The following is a 20518-nucleotide window of genomic DNA, read 5'->3' on the forward strand; positions in this document are numbered from 1 at the left end:
TAAAAACAACAGGGGTTGAGCCAAAGTGCTGAACAAAGAAAAGGTTAGCTAATAAGTCATAACAATAAGACCATACATCTACACAAAGGCCATACATCTACACAAACTAAGTGTGATTATTCGTAGCAAGACAGCATTAGTAGCAGCGACAAGAAAATAGATAAGATAAATAAGAAAATTAAAACAAGACCAAAAACATCATACTGTATTAAAAGCAAGTGAGAAAAAATATGTCTTGAGATTGGATTTGAAGGAGGCAATTGTAGGGGAGGATTTGATATGTGGAGGAAGGGTATTCCAGAGCTTTGGAGCAGCTACAGAAAAAGCTCGGTGACCACGGGTTTTAAGGCGTGTACGTGGGACAGCAAGCAGTAGTTGGTCTTGTGACCTGAGTGACCTGGTAGTAGAGTGTGGGGGCAGAAGTTCAGAGATGTAAGGTGGGGCTAAACCTTTAAGGTCTTTAACCCTTAGAACCCTAAGGTGTTTTTGGGGCATTTTCACTACCTTTATTCATAAGGATTTATTCTGGTCATTGTAAGTGCCACACACACATATTATATATTTTTTTTTCAGCAAAGTCTAGGCTATCCATATCTGCCATTATGTCATGTATTAGTAGTAGCATTGATTTTATTTTGATTTTTAAAGAATTAAAATATAAAAAGCATATTATACAAATTCTTATATTTTGACATGTATCTCACCACGCTCATAGCTCTATATGCATTTCATGTGTGTGTAGGGCAGACTGTCCTGAATCTGGCAATTGCCATGTTGGAGGGATACTCTGGGGCTGAGTAATTTACAGAAGTATGTGGTGTGTGATTTACGGAAATAAATGGCATTTTTTATTTAGTGAATAAAAATGTTATTTATTTGTAACAAACATGCAATATTTATAAAAAAATCAAGTGCAATGAACCTGTAACTATATACAACAATAAAAAAACACAAGTTGCACTATGGTGATGTCACCTGAGAATGCCAAGTGCTAAACCAGCCTCCGCATTAAGTGCCAGGTGTCCAGGCGTATGTGGAGGTCTGGCCACTCCCCAAACCTGGTCTGCAGCTTGCTGGGCCCCTCACTGATGCAGCAACCACAGTCCACATGCAGCAGCAGTGGGGGTGCGATAGCTGTCTGGCGGTACCGCTCCATCACCCCAGCCACCATCCTGTCCAGTCCTGGCCCCTCCTGCACTGTCACCACACAGGTGACGATCTGGCCAACCTCGTTGCCAATGGAGGTGACCCAGAGAGACCAGTCCCCTTGGCATGGCCTGCCAGCTTCTTTGTGGTCTGGAATTTAACAATAGTGATGTTACAAAATCTGTAATTTCAACTATCTACAGCAGCAAGTACTGTATAGATTAATGTACACCTTTAAAATATCTACCCATGTGATATTATGATTGACAATAACATTCATGTGTATAATGGCATATATTAAGAACATGGATATCTATTACAGATTATTTATTACCTGTTTGGTTGAGTCCATCTTTAAGATGGAGCCAAACGTGGAGGTGATGCTGGCATTGATATGGTCCAGGCGGGAGAGGATGTCCCTGCCATACACGGACAGCAGCCAGCGACTGGTGGGTACATCAATGGACGCTGGGGGCTCCTGGCATACCACTGGGAGGAGGCACGACCGATCAACAAAGTCAGCACACTCCCCAAGATAGTGTGCCAACCTGTTCAGCAATTCCTCCCCGTGGTTCTCCTTCAGCTGCTTCACCAGACGTGCTGGACTGTTGCTCAGAGTCCGGTCACGCAGCAGGCGAATCACGCGGATGTCACAGGCGTACCTGAAATGCACATGTAGCTGTGATGCGTTACATATGAATAGAAGGGTCATTACAGTCCTGTAAAGGCTATCACACATGGCCGGCAATGCGACAGTTCAAATGTGCCGGTGGAATTCTGTTGATCGCTTTATTACACACACTACTGGTGACGCATTTTTTCAAAACTGTTTTACTTACTTGCGGGTCAGGATCAGCCGGAACAGGTTTCGATGCGGCAGGTCCAGCTGGTCCCGGACGGTCTGGGAGGTGGACAGGTCACCATCAGTTAATACCTGTCTATGTCCAGGACCTTCCAACCCCTCTTGTGGAAACCATAGCCCATCAGCTGCTTCCCACACTGAGGGCAGAATACCCTCAACTTCCACAGGTTGTAGGGCATCCACACCATCAGCCGATGAGTGAAAAAACGATCTGGCGATGGTGTCTGGTGATATATGAGGGCTGGGACAGGGGGTTCGTACCACAGCTTCAGATCTTGCCGCAGCTTGCCAGACTCGAAAATGGCTTTTGAAATCCACCTCTGGTCTTGGATGGGCATGTTTGGCTTCATCTCTGGTGGCAAATAGAATGAATCTGCAGCCCCAGCTGTGGCCAGCTGAACTCCTCCAGGTTCATCCTGTTTAGAAGACAAGAACAAATGATTAATGTATGGCATACATAAAGGCCACACTAAGCATAACCTACACAACAGCCAGGCCAATGAACAGACACTGCTCTACTTACACAGCCTTCTGCCATGCTGGTGTTCACAGAAGGGCTTGGGGTCCTCACAGAGGATGGAGCACGGCTTGGGCAAAGATTCTATAGTTAACTAAGATGAATCATAAGACGATTCACCAATGGAACGAAATGGCACTAGTTCTGGACTCCTAAAAGGGCGTGGTCAGTGACGACGTTGAAGCCGTTAAGCCATGAATTCGTGGCCGCGGGAAAAAAGACAAGTGACAACGTTGAAGCCATTGAAGCCAGCAGAGAACCATGAATTCGTATCCGTGAGAAAACGTGAGTTGATGAAGCAGTTGGTTGTCGAGGTAAGTAACAGTTTATATCACAAAATAATGTTGAAAATTATGTATGTGAAGGTTATATTTGTATCAGTTTCAGTTAGAAAATGTATAAGCGTATTGCACAGCTAGTTCAACTACTGTTTCGCCGTTAAAAATAGCATCTGGAGTAGCCTAGTGTTAGTTTTGCAAATCTTCGGTTAAATCTATCTGTGGTAAATTAGCTAAATATTAACGTTGAATAAGCACGGTTTAATCACGCAGATCCATATCATATGAGTGCAAGATCAAAGATACGGTTTAAAGAAAAAGCGAAGATCCGCAAACCGGAGAGCTCCCATTAAAGTTTTTTTTTTTTTTTCATTAGCACTAGTGGTCTAACGTTTCAAGCCGTTATGGCCCTTCCCCCAGATTAGTCTAGGTAGGGCCGTAAGGGCTTGAAATGTTACTAGATGCTGACGTTACCTTAATAATGTAGTTTGAGTAAAATAAATTGAACAAGATAGCACATCTATTGGCAAAATGAAAGAGGACGTACACATTTTTTTAAGTTTGTAGAACCATTTACTGTAACATACATGATTAGCCAGTGAAGCACTTTAATTTCCTTCTTGCATGTGTTCCTTCCTCCTGAAGCCGATTGTTTTCACGGCGTAGTTCAGCACCAATGCTACACATAATGAATTTTTGTATTATTTTTTCTTGGAGAGAAAAACTGTGCTCAGGATGTAAATGTGACATGTCATTGAACACATCTGAGGGTGCTAGTTTGGCCTCCATTTTGATAATTGTGTCTGTCATTAATTTGGATGGTTCTAATAAATTTGCGTTGTGTGTGTATCTTTTCCTTTTTATAAATGTATGATGGCAACATACGCTGAAGTGTAGATTGTGAGCAACATTTATTATTTATTTAATAAGGAGACCCAAGGTCTATCTAGGACCAAGGAGCAGGACCGGCGCACACAAAAATTAAGACGCAAGGGCGTCGAAACATTAGTCGGTTTGCACTAATTAAAAATCACTTAAAGCTTTGTGTGCTCCGGTCCTGCTCCTTGGTCCTAGATAGACCTTGGGTGTCGTTACTGACTTCTGCGTCCTGTTCCGTGAGCACCAACCAGGCTGAAGAGCAAGTGACCCCCTTCTACTATTTATTATTAGCGTCAGATTACCATTTGCATGCCCCTACCTGAGACGTTGATGGTGTCAGAGACAGTTGGTTGCCAGTTGTAGTCGGCCTGTTGCGTTTGGTGTTGATCAGACTGGTGTTATGGTCTGACAAACAATTGCTCCCCATGCTGGTTGTTAGTTCAGCAATGGAGGCACTTTTTATAGCTGCTGCAAACTCGGCCTGGGCATACCTCCTCACCAGGTCATCAGCCATCTTGTCAAGACCGGCTCCCTCCTGAGCGGTCAGGACACTCATCAAAATCAGCCCGTGTTCGTTACCCACGGACGTGAGCCAGAGAGCTGTCCCCTTCGCCGTCCCAGCAAGCTTCTTTGTTATCTGAAGCACATAGAACACAAACACAAAACACTCAATATGACTGAGAACAATGACATACAATTTAGGCAGTATTTCATATGAAAATGATTAAAAAATAAATTAAGAAAATAAGTTTGCTCAACCTTTTTTGTGGAGTCCATTTTTATGATTCTGCCATATGTGGAGGTAAGGTGGGCCTTGATGTCATCCAGCCTTGTCAATATGTCCTGGCTGTACACAGATAGGAGCCACTTGCAGCTTGGCACCACAGAAGGTTCAGGTGGCTCAGGGAAGTCCATGGGCAACAGTCCGGGGCGCTGGAGGAAGGCCACGCACTCGGTTGTGTACCGAGCCACACGGTTCAGCCACTCCTCTGTGTGGTTCTCTTTTAGCTGTTTTAACAGCCGCGTAGGGCTGTTGCCCAGGCCTCTCTCCCGCAGCAGCCGGATCACCCGAATATCACAGGCAAACCTTTTTCAAAGACAAATATATCAGTAAGAACGTATGAAATTATTATTCTGATTCTATATGGCAAGGTAAGAGAGAAAAGAGATGCCACTCACTTTTGAGTCAGGATGACTCTAAATTCTGACCTATGAGCCAAGTCCAGCTGCATTAGGACAGTCTGGCTCCACGAGACATGGGAGGCTTTACATTTGGTGCAGGTCAGAGTGGTGCCCACAAGCGGGGTTGGGACAGACCACCCTCACCTTCCACAGCTTGTATGGCATCCAAACAAGCAGTGGGTGGGCAAAAAAGCGGTCCGGAGCAGGGGCCTGGTGGTACAGCTGGCTTGGCTGCGGCGGATGATACCAGAGCTTCAGGTTGTCCTGGAGCTCCAGCTTCCCCTTGGACCCCAACCTGAACAGCACCTTGGAAATCCACCTGTGGTCTTCAGGTGGCAATCCCTCTGACCACAAACGGGGCAGCAGAGGTGCTGATGCAGGCCCAAGGTGTTGTGGTGCTGTCCTGGACTCTGTGTTCTTTGAAATAACAAAACAATGTATACCCACTTTACACTGCTAAAAGACACTGCCGAATGAAGCTCTACATATGAAAATAAATGTTAAATTACTTACTGACACAGAGGCACATACTGCTACATCTGGCACTGTAGCTTGAGCCTCTGTCTGAGGGTCTGGGGTCTGTAAAGGTATGTCAAAGAACATTTGTTAGAAAAAACACTATGGATGCCATACATATTATGAAACTGCTTAAAGAACTAAAAATGCTCGAGCTGTATTTGAAAAGGTAACTCACTGAGATGGTTGAATTGGCTGGAGAACTGGCACTCTCCTGGGTGTCCGTGACTGGTAACTGTAAAGCAGTGTCTGAGTAACTTGTATTAAGAACCCCCCTTTAAACAGTTTCAATTTGATCTCTTCTTACCTGGGTCACCGTTCTGGCCACACTTAAATTCGGCCTTGCCGCAGAAACATGGGCGCCACCGAATCTTGGCTTGGTAAACTGAAAAATAATAGACAAAGGCCGTATCATGAAAGAAACATATTGTCAAATATGTCATATTTCATTCAGTGAATGAAATGTAAAATATTGATGGTCTTTTATGAGTGTCTATAACTATTATGAATTTGAATAATAATTACCATTGACAAATGCAATGACGGCCTCTGAGGACTGGGGCCTTGAACTGGAGTGTGGCTCCCTGCAGCAGCAGCCTGTGGACTCCCTGCAGCAGCAGCCTGTTGTCCAGCAGCAGCCTGCTGACGTCCTGCAGCAGCTGCCTGTTGTCCAGCAGCAGCAGCCTGCTGACGTCCTGCAGCAGCAGCCTGTTGTCCTGCAGGCCCCTGCCCAACATTTGCTCTGTCTGCCTGTTAACAAAATTAATACACCACTAGTTTTAGTTTGTGTACTGTTTAGAGTGCGGCACATGCACACACATTTTCAATTGACCAGTGTTACCTTCTGAGTGTGGAATCCACAGACACACGTGACTTGGCCAGGGAACAGGGACCTCTGTCCAGGTCGCGTCATTGGACATTTTTCAATCTACAAGTAACAGTTGTATGTTTCTAGTTGAGCATGAAGTAATTACGGAGGATTGCATTATTTGCCATTACATGTTTATTAGTTCGTGCCACTTCTTCTGCCTAGGAGCTGGCCTGTTTCCTTCATTTGAAGGCCAGGTTCCAGTACTGGCATACTTCCTCAGGCGTGACATCCATTCTGTGTCGGACATCGCCTTATGCGTCTTTGATTTAGAAGCCTTTGATGATAAATTCATTCATGATGATTTTTTAATACATAACACCATAATTGCTGATACAAAATAAATGGCAGACATAATCCCATCACCTTAAGCATTGGTGACACAAACCACTTATTTTAATAATACTATAATCTGTTTTTAGGATTACAAATGAGTAGCCTATTCTTAACGTGAACAGTGTGTACATATGACAACAATATGCAATAGTTTTCTGCATCCTAATGGTTTGTTATGGTTGTCATCAATTACCTTACGGACTATTTATAGCCTATGTCCGGTTAAGCTGCAACGTAACTCTAGCCAATACTTTACCGTGAACTGGTGCAAAGGGATTGAGAGAGGGATACATTAGCCAATTAAAATAAATACAAATATGGTTAAATAGGTGGTGAATAAGTGAAAACGATCGTTTATCATATACAACACCAACGTTACCGTCAGTCATATAATAAGTGGTAACATAAAATGAGTGGTAACGACATAATTTATCAGGAGGCCTATATTATAATGAGTACAGTACAATGAAGTCAACTGATTTCCATTATCAATACATAGGCTCATCCAAAATATTATACATCTGTCAACAGTGCCAGTTAATTTTAAGTCGAGACTGGCTCATCTATACTCTGTGATACTTTAAATAGTACTGTAAACAGACCAGCTGTCTATCGCAAAATAAATAAAAAATCCCAGTGAAATTAAACCTTTCCCATGGCATAATAAATCGATGGAGGAAAACTGACGAAATTACTGCGATATCAACACTAAGTCATGCAGTAATATCGTTGTAACGACTGTGTGAATACCGTCAGCCTACCATAAACATCAACAGAGAACATTGCTAGCATAAGCCTGTTGATGAGAACGATTGAAATTCTCTGAGTGTTATCCTGATGATCCAGTGATTTTCCTGTCAGATAACGGTGCACCGTTAACGCAAGCTGAATAGCTGAATTCACGCAAGCACAACATGATACACGACGAAAAGTTATTTGTATACATTAACATACATCATACAGCACTGTCATGAAGGTATAAATACTCACCATATCGCAAAAAAAACACTTTTTATCAACTCGTTGAGACTAATTGACCGTCGCTGAATCTCTCCGATCGCCACTGCCAGAGTTTTCTCGAACGCCTCCCTCAGGCGACCAGTGTAACTTCTCAGCCTCAACATTTCTCGCTCCTGATTGGTCAAATAATTTGAATATTGAAGGATAGGCTTGATGTGGACCGGGACTGCTGCGGATCCACACATCTGTCCAAGCTGTTCAGGACGTGGGACTGCATGGTGATACGACTGGACATATGGCACTACATGCGGAGGATTGCCGTTGGATGCACTACAGACTCCCACTCTCTCTACGCTGGCTTCTTGAACCAACTGAGCCAGTGTATTTTCATCTGGGATGAGGACGACATGCGTGCCCTGACGGCGGCCAAGCGTGCTGAGCTGGCAGCGAGGCACATCCACCCCTCCACCCCTGCTGATGTCATGCGACACCTCTCCAGGGCAGATGGCGCTGCACTGTAGGCGGACCACCAGGAGCCGTGACGAGATGGAGGCACTCATCACCCAGCTCTTGGTGTCCTACGACGGGGAGAGGGGGTGCAACACTCTTGGAGTGCCCCTCATCCACAGTGAGAGGATGGCGGAGATCTGGAAGGCGCAAAAAAAACATCTCTGCTGCCTCCAGGACCCCCCTGGCGTGCAGCTATATATGCAGACGGGGACCCTGCAGAAAGGGGGTCAACATCTCTGGAGAGTTTCCATCTCCACATGAACCGGTTCATCCCAGGTAAAAACTCATCTCAACTTTAGCACAAAAATATGTAGATTGATGTAGAGAATTAAAAGAACAATTGACTAAAAAAAACTATTTCTATCTGTAGGAACTCTGGCCAGTGCTACGTTCTTCCAGGCCTATCTGGTGGCTGGCCTTGCCAGGTGGAACGAGGACAGGAGCATGGCTGCGGAGGGGAGTGGCCTTCTACGGCATGCTGTCAACCAGCTCGCGGAGAAGGTCATAGGAAGGGGGGTCCTGACATACACACCTCCACGGAAATACACTGGTACACTTACTTTGTGGCTAAAAAATCTCATTTGAATTCAAATGTTTTTCATCTACATAAGGAATAATGTATTGTCCGCCGGTTGCCATTGACAGCGGTGATTATATACTTTAATAATTGTACATAATCTATAGTTTGATGTGTTTGCTTTATGTTTTTGTGATTTTCAGGTGAGCTCGTTGGGGTGGAGTATTTGTAGCGCCAGACTGGCAGTGCCCTTATTGACAGGGGGAATTAGCTCAAATGGTAGAGCGCTCGCTTAGCATGCGAGAGGTAGCTGTCACGGCTGCACGGGCAAAGTATGGCAAGGCAAGGGAATCTTTGAAATACAAGAATCTTTATTCTAAACACAAACCACATAGACTAATAACCGACAAGGACGGAGAGGAGACAGAGGGTTTACATACACAATGGGTAACAGGGAACAGGTGGACAATGATCAAGGTAAAACAAGAGACAGGTGGAAACCAATATTAAACTAACAGACTAATTAACAGAAAGACAGAGGACTGGACGAGACCAAGAAGACAATAACGGGGAACAGGTGTGGAAACAGAAACGGAGGGAAAACTAACAAGACAGGAAGCACAGACCAAATAAGGAGATGGGGCGGAGACAAAGACTGGTGACAGGTAGGTAAACACAAGGCACATGGGGAACAAACAAAGGAGCACATGGCTGACAGGAACTAAAACACAGGGACAGGAAGTAAACACAGGAGCACATGGCACAGGAGGTAAACAAAGGAGGGACAGGGAACACAGGATCGTTACAGTAGCGGGATCGATGCCCGCATTCTCCAGTGCCGTGGGCAGGCCAAGGCCTTCCTTTTAAGCATGCTCTGGGCATTCCAAGGGCAGAAGCCTTGCACAGTGCTTTTTGTTGGTCTCTTTTCTGTGCTGGGAAGCTCTACTGGTCATGGCGAGGGCAAAAAAAGCAGACGCCCAACGTGGGGCTCGAACCCACGACCCTGAGATTAAGAGTCTCATGCTCTACCGACTGAGCTAAAGCTGGGGAAAAATAGTCTGGAGAGGGGGGGGAAGAAGGAGGAAAGAAGGGGAAGGAAGGGGAAGAAGAAAAGAAAAAAAGAGAGGAAAAATGAGAAAATCGCCGGTTCGATTCCCGATTGGAACATGCATGAATTAATGCAAACTCTTGAAAAGTGCTATGAATCTATCAAATATAGCTTAAAAACTCAGAAAAATACAATTGGTAAGAATAAGAATGCTTTGTTGCAATACGAATAATAAATATAGCTGCAAGCAGCAATGAGGGGGCCAAGCAGAATAGGCTGGAGTAGCCACGGCGACAAGATAAAACTCAGCAGACACTCGCGATCAACACTTTCAACAAGTGTCACATCAAACATAACTGATTTTTTAGAGCTGAAACAGGGCTGAGTATTGCCACCGCCTCCGCCAGCCATCCCCCCCACCAATTCACCCCTGCCCGTCCCACCCCATCCCGCCCTGCCCTGCACGCACACATTAGAATGAACTGGATGGAACATGTTGTAATCAGTTTCACATCCAAAAATAAAAGATCGATAAAACACATCAGCAACTACAGATCAAAATGCCATATTGCTAATTGCAGCACCCCCTACAGGTCAAAGGTCAACACATTTTTTGAGCGTCCTCCTAATGGGGTCATGAATTCATGTAGTAAGGTTGGTTATGATACATGGCAGGGTTGCTGAGATATGAGCTCACTTCCTGTTTGGCAGCTTCGCCGCAAAATTTCAATTGACTGTTACAGCCGAATGCTTCTGTCAATTTTGGTGAGGATCCGCTGAAATTTGTGACTTGAGAAAACTTGTATGTGTTTTTGATTCAATCCAATATGGCAGTCGAATCAATTACGATGACATCACAAGTTGGCTTGGGTCGGCCTAAGGACCTCCAACAGTATTACCAAACACCACTAGTGTGTTTTAATTCTAAGCACAACAGCAGCTACAGGCCAAAAGGCATGTTTCTAAATTACAGCGCCCCCTAGAGGTCAAAGGTCACCAGATTTCTTGAGCGTCCCCCTGATTGGGTCCTGAGTCCATGTACAAAGTTTGGTTATGATAGATAAATGGGTTGCTGAGATATGAGCTCACTTCCTGTTTGGTGGCTTCGCCGCAAATTCTGATTGGCTGTTACGGGCGAACGGTTTTAGTTACGGTTATCTTTTGTGAGGCTTGGTCTGAAGATCATGTGTGTCAGGTTTGGTGTCGATTGGACAAAATTTGTGACCTGTGAAAACTTTTTAGTGTTTTTGATGAAATCCAAAATGGCGGAAAAACCATCATGGCGGAAATTAACGTCATAGAGTGCGTTGGACTCGGCTTGGTCCAAGGATTCCAACGATACCTCATTTTTGACAATCGGCCATACGGGTCAAAAGTTACGTATGTGAACGTATGTCCAACTTTGGCCTGTTGGTGGCGCTAGAGTGCTTGAGGTGCCATCATGAAACTTGGTGACATTAATCATGGGACTGTCCCTAATCAGTGTGCCAAATTTCACAACTTTTCACCAGACGGTTCTATGGGCTGCCATTGACTTCAATGACGGAAGCGTAATAATAATAAGAAAACATAGAAAAACAATGGGTGCCTTCGCAGCTTCGCTGCTTGGCCCCCAAAAATAAGAATATTATACTACTACTACTACTGCTCATAATAAACCTTTATATCAAATAAATGTTTCTGACAATCACTTCTCACACCCTGAGGATCTGTGTGCAATATCATTATGTCCTTTTCTTGTAATTATAATGCTTTATTGCAATAAGAATAATACAAAAATAAGAATATGATACTAATACTAATACTGCTTATAATAATAATAAACCTTTATATCAAATAAATGTTTCTGACAATCACTTCTCATACCCTGAGGATCTGTGTGCAATATCATTATGTCCTTTTTCTTGTAATTTTAATATCTGTGTGAGTTTGAAAAGTTTTCCAGATTTGATAGAAAAAAGCCAAAGGATACTGTAGAGATAAAGTTCAACCTTTTGATTTATTAACAAACACCTTCTCCTTTTCTCTCACATAAACACACCCTCATGAGTATACTCTCATGCATACACACGCACACACTGTGGCACACACACACACATACACACACACACACACACACAAGTTGTGGACTATTTACAAACAAAAAAGCGCTTACATAATGAACAATGTAGCATTTCGAAATGAACAAATTATTTTTTTTTTCTGCCCTCTTCTTCTTCATTTCCTCCATCCACTGGTCAAGTGGCAGAACAGCAGTCTGGGGACAGTAGATGTGGCCATAATACTGGCTGTGGCCAGTATCTTTGTTGCGGGGCTGGTGGCACAGACTGCACTTATTTTTGTCCACAGTGCGGACGTAGGGCCTCCGAGCAGGGGAGGGAATGGGGCCAGCTGGAACAATATGCCGGACGGCAGGAACAGGAGCTGGACACAAAAACACAAACGGGGCAAAGGCAGGACTGGGGTTGGGGATGACAGGTGAAGGAGCAGAAACAGGTGTTTGTACAATGGGGGCAAATGCAGGACCGGGGTTGGGTACAACAGGTAAAGGGGCAGAATCAGCAGGGAACAACTGCCTTGGCCGGAAAACTTTTGGAGGAGGGGGGTGCGGGGCCGGAACTGCAGACTTTCGTTTGTCCACTGCCTTTCCCACTGTGCTTTCAGGCAGGTGGTAGCGGTGTTGGGGACCAGGCTGTGGGGGTGCTGCAGTGGGACGAATCTGTCCAGGGGGGAGAGGCCTAGCCGCAATAGGAATGGGAGCTGGCAAGTTCACACCCTGAAGCAGGATGGCACATTCTTGCCTCTTCAGCCGCTTGTTGTGCCACTGAATTAATGTTGTTTGATTCACCTCAAACAATTGCAGGGTGGTACTCTGCATCACAGTCCCATTGCCCAGGACAAGTTGCCGGATCTTGCTGTAGTCCCTCAGAATTAGAGTCCATCTTGTTACTGCATGATTTCCCAATTTTTTGGGGCTCCTGTGAATATCACACAGTTTAACAAAAATGGACTCTACCAGGCGGCAACAGTCTGGCCACTGGGCAGGTGATCCTGTTGACCCAAGGACGCAACGGGTCATGCTGTCCACACCAGGTGTGAATTCAGGCTTGGTTTTTGAGCACCTAAACCGTCCTGTGGTAAGACGCACCTGGTGTCGGGCAGCGTACGCCACTCTCTGCTGGTCATACGGAAGCAGGTTTTGCCATAGGGCAATGATGGTACTGGCCTGCTGGTGGCTCAGAGTTTGCCCGGTTTCCACCCTAAGCCCCACCAAGTAGCCTGCCAGGCTGTCCACTCTGTCTATCCCTGGTACACTGCACTCATCCACAGCCTGGTCAAATATAAGAGTGAACCAATGTTAAAAAAAAGATACAATATCACAGGCAGAAGAACAACACAACTACCACAATGTCACAAAGAGTCTTACCAGCGGTTCCTCTGGCACTGGTTGCACTGCTGGGGGAGCAGTGACTGGAGTGACAGAGACTGTGAGGGTGGTCGGGAGAGGAAGGACGGAGGCGTAGGTGGTCATGGAGGATGGACCAGAGGCGACGTAGGTGGTCGTGGCGGATGGACCAGAGGCGACGTAGGTGGTCGTGGCAGATGGACCAGAGGCGACGTAGGTGGTCGTGGCGGATGGACCAGAGGCGACGTAGGTGGTCGTGGAGGATGGACCAGAGGCGACGTAGGTGGTCGTGGCAGATGGACCAGAGGCGGCGTAGGTGGTCGTGGCAGATGGACCAGAGGAGGCGTAGGTGGTCGTAGCAGATGGACCAGAGGCGGCGTAGGTGGTCATGGCAGATGGACCAGAGGCGACGTAGGTGGTCGTGGCAGATGGACCAGAGGGCACCCTGGTCATGGAGTTGAAAGACTGAAAAAAAAAAAAAACATGTTTATGGAATTTAATCTATCTTTTTTTACTTTGCTTTTTATTAATCTATTTACTCTTTAGATTGTATTAATGGTATTTTGTTTGTTTCTATTTTTCTTTTCATTGTGCTATTCGCCTTATTCACCCGGCGGCCATTACGAGGCTGAGGGGTACACTTGCCATTACACCTCAGTCCAGCAGATGGTGGTGGTAATGCACTCTGTTTGCAAACTGCAAAAAAAAGCTCACTGAAAAAGAAGAAGGGTTCACTGGCCTGTTCTTCTTCTTCAGTGAGCTTTTTTTGGCAGTTTGCAAAAGGAGTGCATTACCACCACCATCTGCTGGACTGAGGTGTAATGGCAAGTGTACCCCTCAGCCTCGTAATGGCCGCCGGGTGAATAAGGCAAATACAATTAAAGTTAATAGTGCTATACAAATAATACTACTTGTACTGTTATTATTAAGAATAGTTACCAGTTGTTGCTTAGGTGCTGCTGTAGTGGTGTTAGCAGACCCAGTCTGGACAGAGGCAGGAGTGCTGGCTACACTGGTCGAGGCAGGTAATGAGCCAGGGGACAGGTCCAGCACCTCAATAGTGGGATCCAGGTTGCTATCTCCGAAGCCCTCGTCCTCCAACTCCTCCTCCGTGCCCACATCCTCCAACATCTGATCGGTCGCCTCAGAGTCAGGATCAATTTCCTGCATGGCCTGCCCTGTTTGCCGGTACAGGTAATCTATACCTATGAGTTCACCTGGAACAGACAGGGGAACGCAGTTTTCAGAAAATTAATATGAATATTATTTTTTTATGAATATAAAAAGCAATTTAAAGCTAAAACTCACCAGTATAGACAGATGGTGGCTGAAAAGATGGTACAAGCTGTCTTCCAAGCACCTTAACACTGTGGGTGTTGACACAGTGCACCAGGTCCCCGGAGTAGCTTAACAGGGACGGAGGTTTGCCTGCCAGAGATGCCATCTTACGGTCCTGATTCCACCTGTTCAGGCCTTCCAGGAGGTACAGCTGGAAATTCAAGCTGTTGGCACTTGTTCCTTTAGATAAGATCAATAACTGTAAGTTAATTTGTTGTGCTTTGCTATTTGAAAGACATTAATTGTGTCACCATTGATATTTCTGATGAGTAATGATTTATACTGACCTGGAATGAACCTGTTCAGATGGAGATGAAAGGACTCCAGTGATGTGGAGCCCCTTGCACACCTGTAGTTTGGCAGCACAATACCCTCTTTGGTGGTGGTGCCAGTCTGTGTGTAGAGCAGCACACCTGGTTCGTCCTGGATGCACTTTACGTGCCTTTTCTGGACTTGCCAGATGTGCTGCATCCTCTCGTGGTCCAAGAGAGGGACACCAAGAAGGTCTCGACCCTTTACCCCCATTAGCTCGCTGAAGAGGTGCTCAATCATCAAGATGGTCTGCTGCTCTCCTCTTGTCCGCCTTCGGCAGTGCAGGGCCAATTCCTCCTTGGTGATCCGTTGGTCCACTATAGTGCTGGTGATGCCAGGGACACCTTCACGTCTCAGCTGCTCCCTCTTGGCCTGCCTCAGCAGAGACACATCCCCACTGTCCCATTCAAAAATGCACGAAGACATGCGTGCCATGAAAATGGGGTAAAGAGGATGAGCATCCTTGGTGCACCCAGCTGCCAGTCGCCGCATGAAGTGGTAGATGTCCAGCTTTACCACCAAGTCTGGCCACCCACCAAATCGCTGCTTGAGCTTGGTCTGCCCAGTGCCCTCCCGACAGCAGTCACAGTCCACATAGAGGAGCTGAGGCGGAGCCACACCCGCATCTGTGTACCTCCGGATGAGGTCTGCTGCCATACGGTCCAGGGCAGGACCCTCCTGAGCCGTCAGGACACTGATGAGGATCTGGCGCACCTCATTGCTGACAGATGTCAGCCACAGCGCTGTTCCTTTCGCCAACCCCGACAGCTTCTTTGTTATCTGTAATCACACAGAAAAGACAGTGAGTGATGCAAAATTATTTATATATATGGAACATTACTTCCATATTTCAGGTCTGTACTACTACTAATGGTGTATTTCCAATTATTTTGATTGAAATATAAAAGTAGTTACTTTTTTGGTAGAGTCCATTTTTAGGATGCAGCCATATGTGGAGGTTATGCTGGCTTTGATATGGTCCAGCCTGCACAAGATGTCCCGCCCATAAACAGCCAGCATCCATCTGTGGGAGGGGATGGTTTCCGGCTCAGGTGGCTCCTGAAATCTTACAGGGAGCAGGCTTGGCTGGGAGGTGAAGTCTGAGCAGGCACCAAGGTACCGGCAAAGACGCTTCAGCCACTCCTCGCTGTGGTTGAGACATAAAGACACAAACATTAAAACCAGCTCATCTCAATTGTGTTTTAAATGACAAACATTTATTACACAAGCTAAATCTCAGTATACTCACTTTCGAGTTAGGATCAGCCTAAATTCAAGTTTGTGGGCTAAGTCCAGCTGGTCCAAGATGGCCTTGCTGGTGGAAATCAAGGCCGTTTTGCATCCACTGCACCAGAGAGTCTCTGTAATCATCAGGTAGTAGCGATCTACATCTAGTACCTGCCGGGCTCTCTTGTGTGCCCCATAGCCTGTGAGCTGCCCCCCACACACAAGACAGGACAGCCTGACCTTCCAGAGGTGGTATGGCATCCACAGTAGAAGCCTGTGTGTGAAGAAGCGCTCTGGAGCGGGGCCTTGGTGATAAATCAGAGCTGGCTCTGGTGGATCATACCACAGCTTCAGGTCGGTACGAAGCCGATGTTGCTTCCACAAAGCTGCTGAAATCCACTTCTGATCTTGTGGTGGTATGGTTTTCATCAACTTTGCGGGAAGCCAACTAGACTCTGAACCTGGAGCGGTCACTGTATTCTCAGCAGGTTGGACAGAGGATTCAGCTGAAGATGGAGCAGCAGAGGGAACACAGGCGGAGCTGATAACAGGGGTGACGGGAGCAGAGGACGTCCCAGAGAAAGCAGCGGCTGACACTTCCTAATGTATTAAAAAAGACAAACATAGATATGATTACAAGCCACTTGTGAGGAATGTTTGTTCAAAATGTAGCATATTTATGTGATCCAACAATATTAGTGTGAAGAAAACGTTTCAATTAAAGAGGTACTCACAACTCTAGAAACAGCTCCTGGAGCACAGGAAGCAGAGGTGACTTCAGACACAGAAGAAGGAGGAAGAGACAGGGGGGAGACAGTCTGAATATACAGCCTGGGACTGCGAGCAGGCGATGCAGACGCAGGAGAGGGAGGAAGAGACAGGGGAGAGACGGTCTGAATATCCGGCCTGGGACTGCGGGCAGGTGATGGTGTCCTAGATGCAGGGCTGGACAATGCAGCAGTGCTAATAGGCTGCAAGAATAAGAGAGCACAGTTTACAGTATTGAATGAAATAATCTATCATTATCAGGAATTGCAGTAACGATGATTAGATAAACTCAGCATATCTTTATGGAATGAAGTTTCATTTTCTTGACTATACCTTGGTTGCATGCGTCCTTGCCACACCTAGGTTTGGCTTTAAAGCTGCACCATGGGACCCACCATACCGTGGCTTTGTAAACTGACAAAAAGAAATTAGTAACATTAAGTGAAGCGTTTTAAAATGATATAACATATGATAACATAAATATCTGCATAAAGACATGCATTTACCGATGTCAAAGTCAAAGTAGGCTTTAAAGGTGCCTTCCCGGATGCCGTTTCTGACTGCCCAGGTGTTACAGGTGGTGACATGGATGGTGTGGATGACACAGGGGCCACACTGGAAGGCTACAGTTTAACAGAAAAGGAAATTAAATAAAGAAAAATACACAATACACCATCAACACATCACACTCTTATGAAACACCTTATACCTTTTTCGTGTGGAAACCACAGTTACATGTCTGTGTCCCCCCAAACAGAGACATTTGGCCCCTTTGTTGTAGTGGACACTTCTCAATCTGTAACATATGACAATGAATCATAACTATCTGTTCCCTGTAATGATGACATAGATTTCCTGTGTTTATGTACATGTCCAAGTTTACCTTCTGGTACAGTTCATGCCATTTCCTCTGGCGTGGTGCCGGTCTGTTCCCCGCCTCAGAAGGCCAGACCCCCTGTGTGGCAAATCTGCACAGGCGGGCCACCCATTCATCGTCACTCATAGCCCTGTGCTTCTTGTGTTTGGATTTGGAAGCCATCTTTCAATAGAAGATAGCGTGTGGCAAAATACAAAGTTTATGACTATTCAGTAGAACTGAGTAGTTAATCAGTTTCATACATTTATTTCACATAGCACATATTTCATCTGAGTGTTTTTGGACAAGGTTATAGTTGGATATTTAGGAGAAAGGGATGATGTGGTGTGTGGGTATAATAATCAGATTATTACATACCATTTCGATTACAAAGGCTTACAATTAGTCTACATTATGTTTATTATCGATTAACCCACAAAAACAACACAAACCCTATATTACGTCATGATAATAAAAGTGCAGCTTTATGGTTAGCCTATGTATTGTATTGAATTACATTACAGCTAAAATGAACAGACAGAATTCTTTTACCTCATTTACCTCAGTAAAAACTGGCGCCCAAAACTAACGTTATAGGCTAATTAACGTTATGCATAATGCAGCCATATAGCGGCAAGACGTAGCCTAACCTATAGGCTAGCTATTTTTAGCCAACTTAATGTAAGCATAATAACGTAATAACATACATTATGACAGCTAAGCCTATCCATTACAAATAATGAAACTGGCCCTTGACCTCTAGTGCTACATAAATAAGACGTGTAACGTTACGTTAGCAAACCAGCCACTTAACTAAATATAACATTGCCCATTACGATTATTACATAGTCTTACAATTAGTCTACATTATGTTTATTATCGATTAACCCACAAAAACAATACAAGCCCTATATTACGTCATGATAATAAAGGTGCAGCTTTATGGTTAGCCTATGTATTGTATTGAATTACATTACAGCTAAAATGAACAGACAGAATTTGTTTACCTCATTTACCTCAGTAAAAACTGGCGCCCAAAACTAACTAACGTTATAGGCTAATTAACGTTATGCATAATGCAGCCATATAGTGGCAAGACGTAGCCTAACCTATAGGCTAGCTATTTTTAGCCAACTTAATCTAAGCATAATAATGTAATAACATACATTATGACAGTAACTAAGCCTATGCACGATAGTAATTACATTAATGTAAACATGTAAAGTCCATTAAAAATAATGAAACTGCCCCTTGACCTCTACATAAATAAGGCGTTCTGTAACATTTCGTTAGCTAGCCAGCCACTTAACTAAATATAACAACATTGTCGGCTTCTTACCTCGATATCGATTTATTGTATGTATGTAACTGTTAAATCCAACGTAAATCCAGTACTCCAGTACTTTTTTTTTTTCAAAACCGCTGGACCGCTGAGTAACCTCTGGCGATGCTCCGTCAGGTAGATGGAAAGTTTTTGGGAACGAAGGATAGTGATTGGTTGTCAACAAAGGCAAGGAGACTAGATTTTGTAAATGGACTTTTTTTATTGGCTGTAAGCTGTGAGGTAAAGATACACATACTGATACGTGATTGATGCATACATATAAAAAAAAATATTGGAAATGGGGCATAGTGACTGGCTGGAAGGAAACTGAGATGATGGGATTATGCTTTATTGATTGGCTGTGAACATAAATGGAAAGATGGCAATAGTGATACGTGATTGGATGGCAATTGACAGTCTCTCGTTCTCCCGGCACCGCTAACCGGGCTTCTTGCACGTAGACGGCTGACGGCGAGGCCACAGACGCGTACAAGCTCATGCTTGCCCAAGCTAATCGCTGCTTGGCCATCCTGACTCCTTGTGGAGAGCGTTTTGAGAAGGCGCAGACAAGACCTGGAATATCCCGGCCCTTCTGCAAAATGCGTTCGCTCTCTGCGGCCCAGCAGCATGCTCTCAGTCAGAGGAGTCCGTTGGTGCTAGAATGAGCTTTCTATCTCCTACCTGTCCAAAGTTATTCATCAATGAAGAATGAGTGGAAGTCTGAGAGAAACATGGGAAGCACAGGTCTGAGTTGATTTTGGAGTGCGAAACCGCAGCTACGCATGGTTCTGTGGCGCAATGGATAGCGCATTGGACTTCTAGTCGGCAAAGGAAGAGGCCGTTCAAAGGTTGTGGGTTCGAGTCCCACCAGAATCGTGTGTTTTGCAGGACGCTGATGGGCAGCGTCGTGCCAAGATGCGCTTTTCCGCCCCGGTGCTGGCCAAAAAGGTGTTTTTTTGGCTTTTGTGAGGCGTGCAAAATGTGGTAAAGCCAAGACAGATTCCAGTAAATCTACCAGAGTAGCTTGTGGAAAAGCCGTCTGGTGAAGCTACAGCCGGACTGAAAATAGAGCTGCCGAAACCCGGGATCGAACCAGGGACCTTTAGATCTTCAGTCTAACGCTCTCCCAACTGAGCTATTTCGGCTGCGGGGCTTCCCTCTTGTTCGAGAGAGTCGACCTCACACAAGCGAGCCCTCTGGCTCTGCGTCAGACACGGAGATGAGCTCTCCGTATTGACCTCTGTAGCCGAAGCCTCGTTAGCGCAGTAGGTAGCGCGTCAGTCTCATAATCTGAAGGTCGTGAGTTCGATCCTCACACGGGGCACGGTGCTTTTAGAGCATGCAAAATTAAACACTGCCCCCTCGCTGACGTGTGCACCTGCCACGTGGACGCAAGACCACTATTCAGGATTTTTTGCCAAGAAAAGAGCCTGCTAGCACCACTACTACTAAAGGGTGACCTGGGCCCAGTGTGATACCAAGCCAAGGATCCCTGCCCGAGCTTCCGTTTTCCCGAGATCGCCTGCAGAGAAGCACCAAGGCCATTCGCGTTGCAGCGGTCACATGCAGTTCTTCTGTCTCCAGGTGCAATAGAGTGCGTAGTCGGCAGGATTCGAACCTGCGCGGGGAGACCCCAATGGATTTCTAGTCCATCGCCTTAACCACTCG

At 45.4% G+C, this 20518-nt stretch overlaps 4 non-coding genes across 4 annotated transcripts; 2 read left to right on the forward strand and 2 right to left on the reverse strand.

Annotated features, from left to right (window-relative positions):
• Positions 1-9545: 9545 nt before the first annotated feature.
• On the reverse strand, positions 9546-9620 carry trnak-cuu. Its single transcript has one exon. It is a non-coding gene; the product is annotated as a tRNA-Lys (tRNA).
• A 10014-nt stretch (positions 9621-19634) lies between these two features.
• On the forward strand, positions 19635-19726 carry trnar-ucu. Its single transcript is given in 2 exon segments — positions 19635-19671; positions 19691-19726. It is a non-coding gene; the product is annotated as a tRNA-Arg (tRNA).
• A 196-nt stretch (positions 19727-19922) lies between these two features.
• On the reverse strand, positions 19923-19995 carry trnaf-gaa. Its single transcript has one exon. It is a non-coding gene; the product is annotated as a tRNA-Phe (tRNA).
• Positions 19996-20101: 106 nt separating this feature from the next.
• On the forward strand, positions 20102-20174 carry trnam-cau. The gene has a single exon. It is a non-coding gene; the product is annotated as a tRNA-Met (tRNA).
• The last annotated feature ends 344 nt before the right edge of the window (positions 20175-20518 follow it).

This window comes from Alosa sapidissima, chromosome 18 (genome assembly GCF_018492685.1).
Source record: "Alosa sapidissima isolate fAloSap1 chromosome 18, fAloSap1.pri, whole genome shotgun sequence".
Classification (NCBI taxonomy): Eukaryota; Metazoa; Chordata; class Actinopteri; order Clupeiformes; family Clupeidae; genus Alosa; species Alosa sapidissima.